Below are 11951 nucleotides of genomic sequence, written 5' to 3'. Positions count from 1 at the left end.
AGGCGAAGGCGGAGGCGGCGGCGGGCTGAGCCCGAGCGCGCTCCGCCCTCCGCATCCCCATTGGCTGGCGAGGGCCTGCCGGGGGTGCCTGGGGCGCGTCCATTGGCTGAGTCGGTCTTCCTTCAGGAATCCCATGAAGGGATGGCCTGTGAGGCTGTCCGTCAGGAGTAAGCCACGCCCCCTGCATTTCCATTCCCTGGCCCCTAAGCTGGCTGTGGCCTGGGCCGCGATCCTCCCTCCTCACTCCCGCCCCCCGCCCCGCCCCCACCGGGTCCGTAGGGTCAGCGGCCCGACTTTCGTAGCTGCGGGACCTGCCGCGTTCAGGACTCCCGGTGTCGGCGCAGTCCGAGACACTGAGGCCGGACCGCTTGCCCTCGCTCGGGCCCGGGCGTCCAGTCCGCCGCGGCGGTTCCCAGCATTTTGCCCGGGGAGGGACGCTGCCTCGATGTGCCCTACGCCCTCCTGTCCAAATCCTGGAGGCTGCAGGCCCCGTGCGGGGCAACGGGCAGGAGTAGCCCCGGGCCAACGGGTCGGGCGACGGGCGAAGGCGTCCCCGAGCGATCTGGGGCGGACGCACGTCCACCCGCGCCTCATCCCGTGAGGAGCACCGCCGCCGCCCGGCATGGCTGCGGGAGGAGACGGCGTCCTCCATCTTGTCGGGACCACTCGGAACCGGGTCTGTGGGGCTGGGCGACGTGTCCCCGGGCTGACTCCGCTGCGCCGCGCTGTGCCGTTCGGCCAAGGGACAGCCTGCTCCCAGCGTCCGTGTGGGGCCCAGAGACTGGAGACGGCAAGGAGACCCAGACACCGCTCCCTTCCCCAAGGCCAAGATGGAGGCCCTGGGGGCGCCACTGGAGCCTGGCCCGAGGGTGGACGGGCCGGGGCCGCCGCGGTGTCCTGGGCGCTGGCGCTGTTACCACGCTGCACCGTGGACTTCCCGGGTGACGGACCCACCGCCAGCCCCGTCACCGCAGGTGGCAGCCCGCCGGCCATAGCTCCTCTTTTGTTCCCAGTCCACCCGACGTCTCAGGCGCACGCCAGACCGGTTCCGTTCCAGGACTCAGGTCCCGCCCTAGCGGCGGATAGCGGGATGACAACGACGGGGACATGGATGCTTGGATGAATTGAGACCTCAATTCCACCATTATCCACCACCACCACCACCGCCTACTAATAGACACGTGCTGTTACCATTGAACGTTCAACAAGATGAAGTTGAACAAGAAGTTTGTAATGAAGTCAATCATCCTCGAAGGTCTCAGTAAAGACTGACAGTGATCATAGATGCCACTTACAGCAACAGAAATTGAGATTCATGAATTGTGAATTTTTTTAAAAAGTAATTCTTTCACCTAGAGCAAAATGTAATAAATATAATTCTCCTTATTTAACTTGAAAAATATCCAACATGTATTTCAACCAGCTTTCTCAAAATAGTATCACTGGGGATGAGGGTTTTGCAAAACTGTTATTTCATAATTGTAAATGTTTCAGTTCTCAATAGAATGAAATATCCTTATAAAACTTTATAGTACACAGTTCTGTTTTGCATTGACTTTTTATTGTTGTTAATCCTCACCCTAGGATATTTTTGTCAAACCCAGACCCCCATCCAGGGGCCAGGTATCTACCCTGCAACCCAAGTACGTACCCTTGACCAGAATGGAGCCAGTGACCCTTCCATTCAAGGGGCAGAGGCTCCAACCACTGAACCACACCACCAGGACATGCAATGTCATTCTAGATGGCACTATCTTCATAGCAAATGGTCTATTACCAAATGCAGAGCAACATTGTAATAAGTCCATAAAAACTTATACCACCCCCTTATAAGTTATGTCATAGACTTAAATGATAGATTGTGTTCCCACATGAGTTCAAGGAAGCTTTGTACAACTACGAATTCCCTGGCATTGCTGTTGTATAATTAACAGGAATAGTAATTACAATACTCTATATTCACATTTGGTATTCCATCATTAAAATTCATTTGTCTATGAAGATATTAACTGGGTTGCCTATGAAATATCAAGGACAATATTTTTTAAATATATTTTTATTGATTTCAGAGAGGAAGGGAGAGGGAAAGAGATAGAAACATCTATGATGAGATAGAATGATTGATTAGCTGCCTTCTACAAGCCCCAAACTGGGGATCAAGTCTACAAGTTTGACATGTGCCTTGACCAGGAATTGAACCATGACCCCCTGGTTCACAGGTCAATGCTCAAGCACTGAGCAACCCCAGCTGGGCTCAAGGAGAATTTTAGTTGAGAGTTTAGAACTGGGGGGGGGGGGGGGGATTTGTATAATAACTTTTTTACACTACACTTCATTTACATTAAAGAACTTTACAAATATATTTTAATTTCCATAATTTCCAAAAGGTAGAAACATCACAAATATTTGTTTACTGATAAATGTATCAACAAGTGTGGTCTATCCATATAATGGAATATTATTCCGCCATACAAGGAATGAAATTCTGATACATGCTACAATATGGATGAACCTTGAAGACTTAATGCTACATTAAATAATCCAGACACAAAAGACTACACATTATATGGTTCCATTTATGTGATTGTCCAGACTAGGCAAACCTATAGAGACAGAAAGTAGGTTAGTAGTTGCCTAATCCTGAAGTTCCAGAGAGATATCTCAGCTATGGGGGGTTGTCACTGAGAACTCTGGGGTATAACCCCAAGCTGGGCCCCCCTGCAGAGAGCAGCAAAACTGAGAAAGGTGCCCACATAACATATGGCTGTGAAAAGCAACAGGGTGGCTGTCTGCCAGGGAGAGGTGGCTGTAATCCTGGCATCCTCTTAAAGGAACAATGCAAAAAATCTTGTGTGCAGCCACTCACCTTGGGTCCTGGCAGAGAGAGGACCAAGTGGACTGAAGCTGTGTGGGCAGAAGCCAGGATTGGGGACACTAGAGTTAGAGCTTAGAAGACAGACACCCCAGTTTCCTGTGCTGAGTTAATTCCCTCACACTGCGGAGGAAATCTTTCTCAGACAGACCTTTGCTAACCAGGTGGTCTTTGCCTGGGGGAAGACAGTTGACCCACCCTATTGGAAAACCCCTTGCCCCATGCTATGGAGTTTCTGAGGCCCATTAGGAGACTGACAATTAGCCTCCAGGCCAAAGCATTTGCCTCACCATGTTGGAAAACCTCTCACCCCACCTGTGGATGATTGCCTGAGGCTACTCAAGACTGAATCAAATCAGACTGCAGGCAGAGACAGGTCTTTGGAGGCTTTGAGACTCTGCCTGATCTAATTAGTCAGAAACAGCATTTAACACTGGCCTGCACTAGAGACTGGGAGGTGTAGCAAATCTACATATTACATACAAACCCAAACAGACAGCCAAAATGGGGAGAAAGAAAAAAAACAAACCCTGAATGAAAGAACAAGACATTTCTCAAGAAGGGAAGATAAATGAAATGGAGATAAGAAATTTATTTGATATAGAGTTAAGAATAATTATGGTGCCCTAACTGGTTTGGCTCAGTGGATAGAGCGTCAAGGGTCCCAGGTTCGATTCCGGTCAGGGGCATGTACCTTGGTTGTGGGCACATCTCCAGTGGGGGGTGTGCAGGAGGCAGCTGATCGATGTTTCTCTCTCATCGATGTTTCTAACTCTCTATCCCTCTCCCTTCCTCTCTGTAAAAAATCAATAAAATATATTTTTTAAAAAAGAATAATGATGGTAAAGATGCTCAACAGCATGAGAAAAGAGCAGAAACTATGAAAAAATAGTTGGAAATAAAGAATGACATATCACTAATAAAGAACACATTGGAAGGAATGCAGATTGGATTATGAGAAGCTGAGGATCAGAAAAATCAATTAGAAGACAGAGTAGAAACAAATCACTCAATCAGATAAACAAAAAGAAAAAAAACAATTAAAAAAAAAAAAAACAGGAGGATAGCATAGCTGGTGTGGGTAAAGGGTTGTGCACTGACCTATGAACCTGAAGGTAACTGTTCAATTCCCTGTCAGGGCATATGCCCAGGTTGTGGGCTCAATCACCAGTGGGGGCATGCAGGAGGCAGCCAATCAATGATTCTCTCTCATGATTGATGTTTCTATCTATCTCTCCCTCTCCCTTCCTCACTGAAATCAATAAAAAGGTATTTAAAAAAAAGAACAGGAGGACTGTTTAAGGGAGCTGTGGGAAAACCTGAAACATAACAATATTCACATAATAGTTGTCTTCCCACTTCCTTTCATGAGGCCAGCATTACCCTAATTCTAATACCAGATCAAGACACTACAAAGAAAGAGAATTACAGGCCAATATCCCCGATGAACATAGATGCTAAAATCCTCAAAAAATATTAGCAAATCAGATCCAGCAACATATTTCAAAGATCATACATCATGACCAAGTAGGATTTATTCCAGGGATGTAAGCTGGTACAATATTCACAAATCAATAATCATGATACATCACATAAACAAATTGAAAGATAAAAATCACATGATCATATCAATAGACAAAGAAAAAGCACTCAACAAAATACCAATACTATTTTTTAATATATTTTTATTGATTTCAAAGAGGAAAAGAGAGGGAGAGAGAGATAGAAACATCCAATATAATAAAAGCCTAATATGCTAAGTGTCCAGTCGTCCAGTCAGCCATTCAACCAATCAAAGCATAATATGCTAATGATATGCTAAGGTCACTCAACTGCTCGCTATGATGTGCACTGACTACCAGGGGACAGTTGACCGGTTGACCATTTGCTATGACATGCACCATCCACCAGGGGGCAGATGCTCAGTGCTGCTCCATCAGAAGCCCTGAGCCAGGCTCATGGCTGCTGAGCACAGTGACGGCAGTGGGAGTCTCTCCCACCTCTGTGGCAGCACAAAGGATGTATGACTGCCGGCATAGGGAAACAGGCCTAAGCCGACAGTCGGACATCCCCCGAGGGCTCTCGGAGTGGAAAAGGATGCAGGCCAGGCTGAGGGAACAACCCCCCACACACACACTGGAGTGCACGAATTTCATGCACTGGGCCTCTAGTCAATAAGAGAGCATCATTGATTGGCTGCCTCCTACACACCCCACACTGGAGATCAAGCCTGCAACCCAGGCATGTGCCCTGACCAGGAATTGAAATATGACCTCCTGGTTTATAGGTCAATGCTCAACTACTGAGCTGCGCCAGCCAGGCTCACTCCCATTTTTGATAAAAAGTCTCAGCAAAGTAGGAATAGAGGGAGCATATCTCAACATAATAAAGGCCATATATGATAAACCTATAACGAACATCATACTCATGGGCAAAACTGAAACCATTTCACCTAAGAACAGGTACAAGACAGGGAAGTCAGCTTTCACCACTCTTATTCAACATAGTACTGGAAGTCCTAGCACAGCAATCAGACAAGAAGATATAAAAGGAATCCACATTGTAAAGGAGGAAGTAAAACTCTCATTATCAGATGACATAATATTGTACATGAAAACCCTGAAGACTTCATCAAAAACTACTAGATTTAATAAATGAACTTGTCAATGTAGCAGGATACAAAATCAACACCCAAAAATCAATGGCTTTTTTACAAACCAACTAGAAGCCTGATGCACAAAAATTCATGCAAGAGTAGGATTTCCTTCCCCCGGCTTCTGGCACTGGCTTCCCTCCAGCTGCCTGCAGGCACCCAGAACCCCGGCTGGCTTCGCCCAGGCCACCCACAGGCATCTGGGACCCAGGCTGGCTTCCCTCGGGCTGCCCCCAGGCACCCAGGACCCTGCTGTCTTCCCTCCGGCCCCAGCTTCATCAGGAAGAATGTCCAGAATGACATCCCGAAGACATCTGGTCTAATTAGCATATTATCCTTTTATTATTATAGATAGTTTCTCTTCAGAAAGAGAAACTAAACAAACAATTCCATTTGCCATTGCAACAAAAAAATTAAGATACTTAGGGATAAACTTAACCAAGGAGGTAAAAAAAACTTGTACTTGGAAAATGACATGACGTTGGAAAAAAAGAGATAAAGATATAAATAAGTGGAAAAATATACCATGTTCATGGATTGGTAGAAATACCATCATTAAAATGTCCATACTGCCCAAGGCAATCTACAGATTCAATACAATTCCTATTAAAATACCAACAGGAAAAAAAAATACCAACAGCATAGCCCTGGCTGGTTTAGCTCAGTGGATAGAGTGTCTGCCTGCAGACTGAAGGATCCTGGGTTAGATACCAGTTAAGGGCATATGCCCAGGTTGCAGGCTAGATCCCCCAGTAGGGGGTATACAGTAGGCAGCCAATCAATGATTCACTCTGATCACTGATGTTTTTATCTCTTTCTCCCTCTTCTTTCCTCTCTGAAATAAATAAAAATATATTTTTAAGAATACCAACAGCATATTTCACAGATCCAAAAATATATATGAAACCAAAAGAGACCCCAAATAGCCACAGTAATCCTGAGAAAGAAGAATAAAGTGGTGGAATCATAATACCACATATCAAGTTATACTACAAGACCACCGTAATCAAAGCAGCCTGTTACTGACACAAGAACAGGCATATAGGTCAATCTAACAGAACAGAGACCCCAAAAATTGCCCAAGCCATTATATTATGGTCAATTAATATTTGACACAGGAGGCAAGAACATAAAATGGACAGAGTCTCGTCAATAAATGGTGTTGGGGAAAATTGGACAGATACATGCAAAAAAAAAAAAACTAGACCACCAACTTACACCCACATACACAAGAATAAGCTCAAGATGGATAAAAGAGTTAAATGTGAGTTGGGAAACCATAAAAATCCCAGACAAAACCATAGGCAGTAAAATCTCAGACATCTCTCATAGCAATATGATTAGAGATACATCTCTTAGGGCAAAGGAAACTAAGGAGAAAATAAACAAAGGGGACTGCATCCGAATAAAAAGCTTCTGCACAGCAAAAGAAACCGTCAACAAAACAACAAGGAAGCCCACCGTGTAGGAGAACGTATTGGGCAGTGACACATCTGACAAAGGGTTAACATCCAAAATATATAAGGTACTCATACAACTTAACAAAAGGAAGACAAACAATCTATTTTTTTAAAAATGGACAAAATACCTAAATAAACACTTCTTCATACTGGGCACATAAATGGCAAAGAGAGATTTGTAAAAATGCTCAAAGTCACTGATCAGAGAGATGCCAATTAAAATGACAATGAGGTATCATCTCACACCTGCCAGAATGGCAACTATCAACAAATGACAAGTGCTGGTAAGGATGTGGAGAAAAGGGAACCCTTGTCACTGCTGGTGGGAATGCAGACTGGTGCAGCCATTATAGAAACAGTATGAAGTTTCCTCAAAAAAATTAAATATGGAACTGACATTTGACCCAGTGATCCCACTTCAAAGAATATATCCTAAGAAACCAGAAACACCAATCAGAAAGAATGTATGCACCCCTATGTTCATAGCAGCACCATTTACAATAGCTAAGATCTGGAAACAGCTCAAGTGCCCATCTGTAGACTAGTGGATAAAAAAGCTGTGGTACATTTCTACCATGGAATACTACACAGCTACAAAAAAATGATGGATCTCTTACCCTTTGATACAGCATGGAGGGACTTGGAGAGTATTATGCTAAGCGATATAAGTCAGCCAGAGAAAGACAAGTATTACATGATCTCACACATATGTGGAATCTAATTAACAAAATAAACTGATGAACAAAATTGATCCAGAGAAAAAGAAGCATAGAACAGACTGGGGAATCTCAGAGTGAAGGTGGCAGAGGGTGGGTGGAAAGTGATCAACCAAAGAATTTGTGTGCATATATGCATAACCCATGGACACAGACAATAGGGTGGTAAAGGTCTGGGGCAAGCATGTCAAACTCCAAGGTTGACTCCCAGGTCCAAGTTGACTCCCAGGTCCTGAGGGCATACAACTCCCAGCCAGGTCAGAATGTCCTTTCTTTAACAAACACAAGGCAATCATGGTTAACAGAGCATGACCAATACTTCCCACAATGATAGCCAGTTCCCAATATTCCTTTCTTGCCCCTAACACTAGGAGACTAGAAGTCCAGATAAAAGAATTGCTGCCTCAACTGATTTGGCTCAGTGGATAGAGCGTTGACTGAAGGGTCCCTGGTCTGATTTCGGTCAAGGGCACATGCCCAGGTTGTGGGCTCTATCCCAGTAGGGGCATGCAGGAGGTAGCCAATTAATGATTCTCTCTCAAGATTGATGTTTCTCTCTCTCTCTCTCTCTCTCTCTCTCTCTCTCTCTCTCTCTCTCTACCTTCCTCTCTGAAATCAATACAAATATATTTTTTAAACAAAAAATTATTTAGTCCTGGCCTGTGTTTGTCAGTGGTTAGAGCAGCGGTTCTCAACCTGAGGGTCGCGACCCCTTTGGGGGTCGAACGACCCTTTCATAGGGGTCGCCTAAGACCATCGGAAAACACATATATAATTACATATTGTTTTTGTGATTAATCACTATGCTTTAATTATGTTCAATTTGTAACAATGAAATTGGGGGTCACACAACATGAGGAAGTGTATTAAAGGGTCGCGGCACTAGGAAGGTTGAGAACCACTGGGTTAGAGTGTCATCCATTGCACCACAGGATCTCAGTTCAATTCCGAGTTGAGGGCAGTTACCCTGGGTTGCAGATTCCATCCTCATTCCATTAGGGGCGTGTATGGGAGGCAACAAATCAATGTGACACTCTCACATCTCCTCTCTCTCTCTCTCTCTCTCTCTCTCTCTCTCTCTCTCTCTCTGTCTCTCTCTCTCTCCTGCTACCTCCCTCACTTCCATTCTAAAAAGCAATAGAAAAAATATCCTTGGGTGAGGATATTAAAAAAAGAAAGAATTGTTTGGGGCAGGAAATTGGAGAGCTAAGGTAGACTAACATGTTAACTTTTACCATTAAAGAGAAAAAAAGACAAACCCTGGGCAGGGAGTTCAGTTCATTAGAGCATCATCCCAGTACGCCAAGGGTTTTATCCAGGGTCAGGGCACATGCAAGAATCAGCCAATGAATGCATAAATAAGTGGAACAACAAATCAATGTTTCTCTCTATCTCTATCTCTATCTCTATCTCTATCTCTATCTCTTTCTCCCTTTCTCTCTCTCTCTAAAAATCAATTTTAAAAATTTACTAAATAAAGAAAAGAAAAAGGCAATATTTTAATAATTGAAGCACTGAAGAAATTTTTATGTGGAAGAAGGAAGTTGTTCTTTGTTTGATGTGAATAATAACTCCTTATCCTCTTATCAACATGTAAAGTAGTTAATATGACTGTAACACTTTTACAGATGAGGAACTGAGGCAAAGAAACTTATCCAAGATTATATAGCCAGCAAGAGGGACTCAGGGCCCTAGAATTCTTGGCTCCAGAGTCCATATTCTAAACCACCTCACCAAGCTGCCTTTCCAAGATATGCTTCTCCTAATCCTATATAATAAAAGCCTAATATGCTAAGTGTCTGGTCATCCGTTCGTTCATTCAACCAATCAAAGCATAATATGCTAATGATATGCTAAGGCCGCTCAACTGCTCCCTATGACGTGCACTGACCACTAGGGGGCAGATAGTCAAACAGTCACCCAGTTGCTATGATGTGCACTGACCACCAGGGGGCAGACACTCCAACTGGTAGGTTAGCTTGCTGCTTGGGTCCAGCCGATTGGGACTGAGCGAGAAGGCCTGGACACACCCTAGAGCTCTCCCGTGGTCCCTCCCCAGCTGGCCAACTTCCCGAGTCCCTCCCTGGCCCAATCATGCACCAGTGGGGCCCTTCGGCCTGGCTTGCGCCCTCTCGCAACCTGGGACCCCTAGGGGGAGTCGGAGAGCTGGTTTCGGCCCAATACCACAGGCCAAGCTGAGGGGCCCCACTGGTGCATAAATTCATGCACTGGACTTCTAGTTTATAATATTTAAGTCTAAATATATCATTTTTTAAAAAATAAATCTTTATTGTTGAAAGTATTACATATGTCCCCTTTTTTCCCATTTCCCTCTCCTCACCTCCTCTCCCCCCAAGCCTTCACCACTGTATTGTCTGTGTTTCTGGGTTGTGCATATGAACACATATGAGTTCATTGATTGATCTCTCTGACCTTCCATCCTCCTCTGCCTTCCCTCTGAGGTTTTACAGTCTGTAAACATATCATTCTTATATACTTTAAAACACTGTATAAAGGAATACATTATAGAGAATTGTCTTATAAACTTTTTTGACCATGACAATCACTAGGATACATATTATACACAAAGACCCAGTACAGGCTCTCTGCTCCTCCTGTTGGTCAGACAGCCTTTCCTCCTGTGCTGTGCCAGCAGCCACAACCCTGAGACACGATGGTGAAGGCCGGAGTGAACGGATTTGGCCGCATTGGGTGCCTTGTCACCAGGGCTGCTTTTAACTCTGGCCAAGTGGATACTGTCGCCATCAATGACCCCTTCATTGACCTCAACTACATGGTCTACATGTTCCAGTAGGATTCTACTCATGGCAAGTTCAAAGGCACAGTCAAGGCCGAGAACGGAAAGCTTGTCATCAATGGAAAGTCCATCTCCATCTTCCAGGAGCGAGATCCCGCCAACATCAAATGGGGAGATGCTGGTGCCGAGTATGTTGTGGAGTCCACCGGTGTCTTCACTACCATGGAGAAGGCTGGGGCTCACTTGAAGGGCGGAGCCAAGAGGGTCATCATCTCTTCCCCTTCTGCGGATGCCCCCATGTTTGTGATGGGTGTGAACCATGACAAGTGTGACAACTCCCTCAAGATTGTCAGCAATGCCTCCTGCACCACCAACTGCTTGGCCCCCCTTGGCCAAGGTCATCCAAACAACTTTGGCATCGTGGAGGGACTCATGACCACAGTCCATGCCATCACTGCCACCCAGAAGACCATGGATGGCCCCTCTGGGAAGCTGTGGCATGGTGGCCAAGGGGCTGCCCAGACATCATGTCTACTTCTACTGGCGCTGCCAAGGCTGTGGGCAAGGTCATCCCTGAGCTGAATGGGAAGCTCACGGGCATAGCCTTCCATGTCCCCACCCCCAATGTGTCGGTTGTGGATCTGACCTGCTGCCCAGAGAAAGCTGCCAAATACGATGATATCAAGAAGGTAGTGAAGCCCTAGCCAGTTTGGCTCAGCGGATAGAGCATCAGCCTGTGAACTGGAGGGTCCTGGGATCGATTCTGGTCAAAGGCACATGCCCGGGTTGTGGGCTCAATCCCCGGTGGGGGACTTGCAGGAGGCAGCCAATCCATGATTCTCTCTCATCATGGATGTTTCTATTTCTCTCTCCCTCTTCCTTCCTTCTGAAATGAATAAAAATATTTTTTTAAAAAAAGAAGTAGTGAAACAGGCATCAGAGGGCCCCCTCAAGGGCATCCTGGACTATACTGAAGACCAGGTTGTCTCCTGTGACTTTAACAGTGATACCCACTCCTCCACCTTTGATGCCAGGGCTGGCATTGCCCTCAATTACCACTTTGTCAAGCTCATTTCCTGGTATGACAATGAATTTGGCTACAGCAACAGGGTGGTGGTGGTCCACATGGGCTCCAAGGAGTAAGAGTCCCCTGGACCATCAGTCCCAACAAGAGGAAGAGAGGCCCTCAGCTGCTGGGGAGTCCTTGACCTAGATTGGTCCCCCAACACACTAAGAATCTCCTCACCACCGTTTCCATCTCAGACCCCCTGGAGAAAGGGAGGGGCATAAGGAGCCCTACTTTGTTGTGCACCATCAATAAAGTTCACTGTACCCAACCAAAAAAAAAAAAAAAAAAAAAGACCCAGTACAAACCTAACTATATACATAACTACATAATTGAAATAAAAGTTACATTAGAAAATTATTGCCTTTACTACCTTAGGTGGATTTTGTATTTTATAATATTCTACTCTATTTAAATATACTCTGT

At 45.3% G+C, this 11951-nt stretch overlaps 1 pseudogene across 1 annotated transcript; it reads left to right on the top strand.

The window, feature by feature from the left end:
* The first annotated feature begins 10375 nt into the window (after positions 1-10375).
* On the top strand, positions 10376-11602 carry LOC308512788 (glyceraldehyde-3-phosphate dehydrogenase-like; annotated as a pseudogene). Its single transcript has 2 exons — positions 10376-11148; positions 11393-11602. The product of its transcript is annotated as a glyceraldehyde-3-phosphate dehydrogenase-like (transcript).
* The last annotated feature ends 349 nt before the right edge of the window (positions 11603-11951 follow it).

This window comes from Myotis nattereri, assembly GCF_964212035.1.
Source record: "Myotis nattereri genome assembly, chromosome: 2".
In the NCBI taxonomy this organism is placed as follows: Eukaryota; Metazoa; Chordata; class Mammalia; order Chiroptera; family Vespertilionidae; genus Myotis; species Myotis nattereri.
This window is presented reverse-complemented; position numbering and strand designations above follow the sequence as displayed.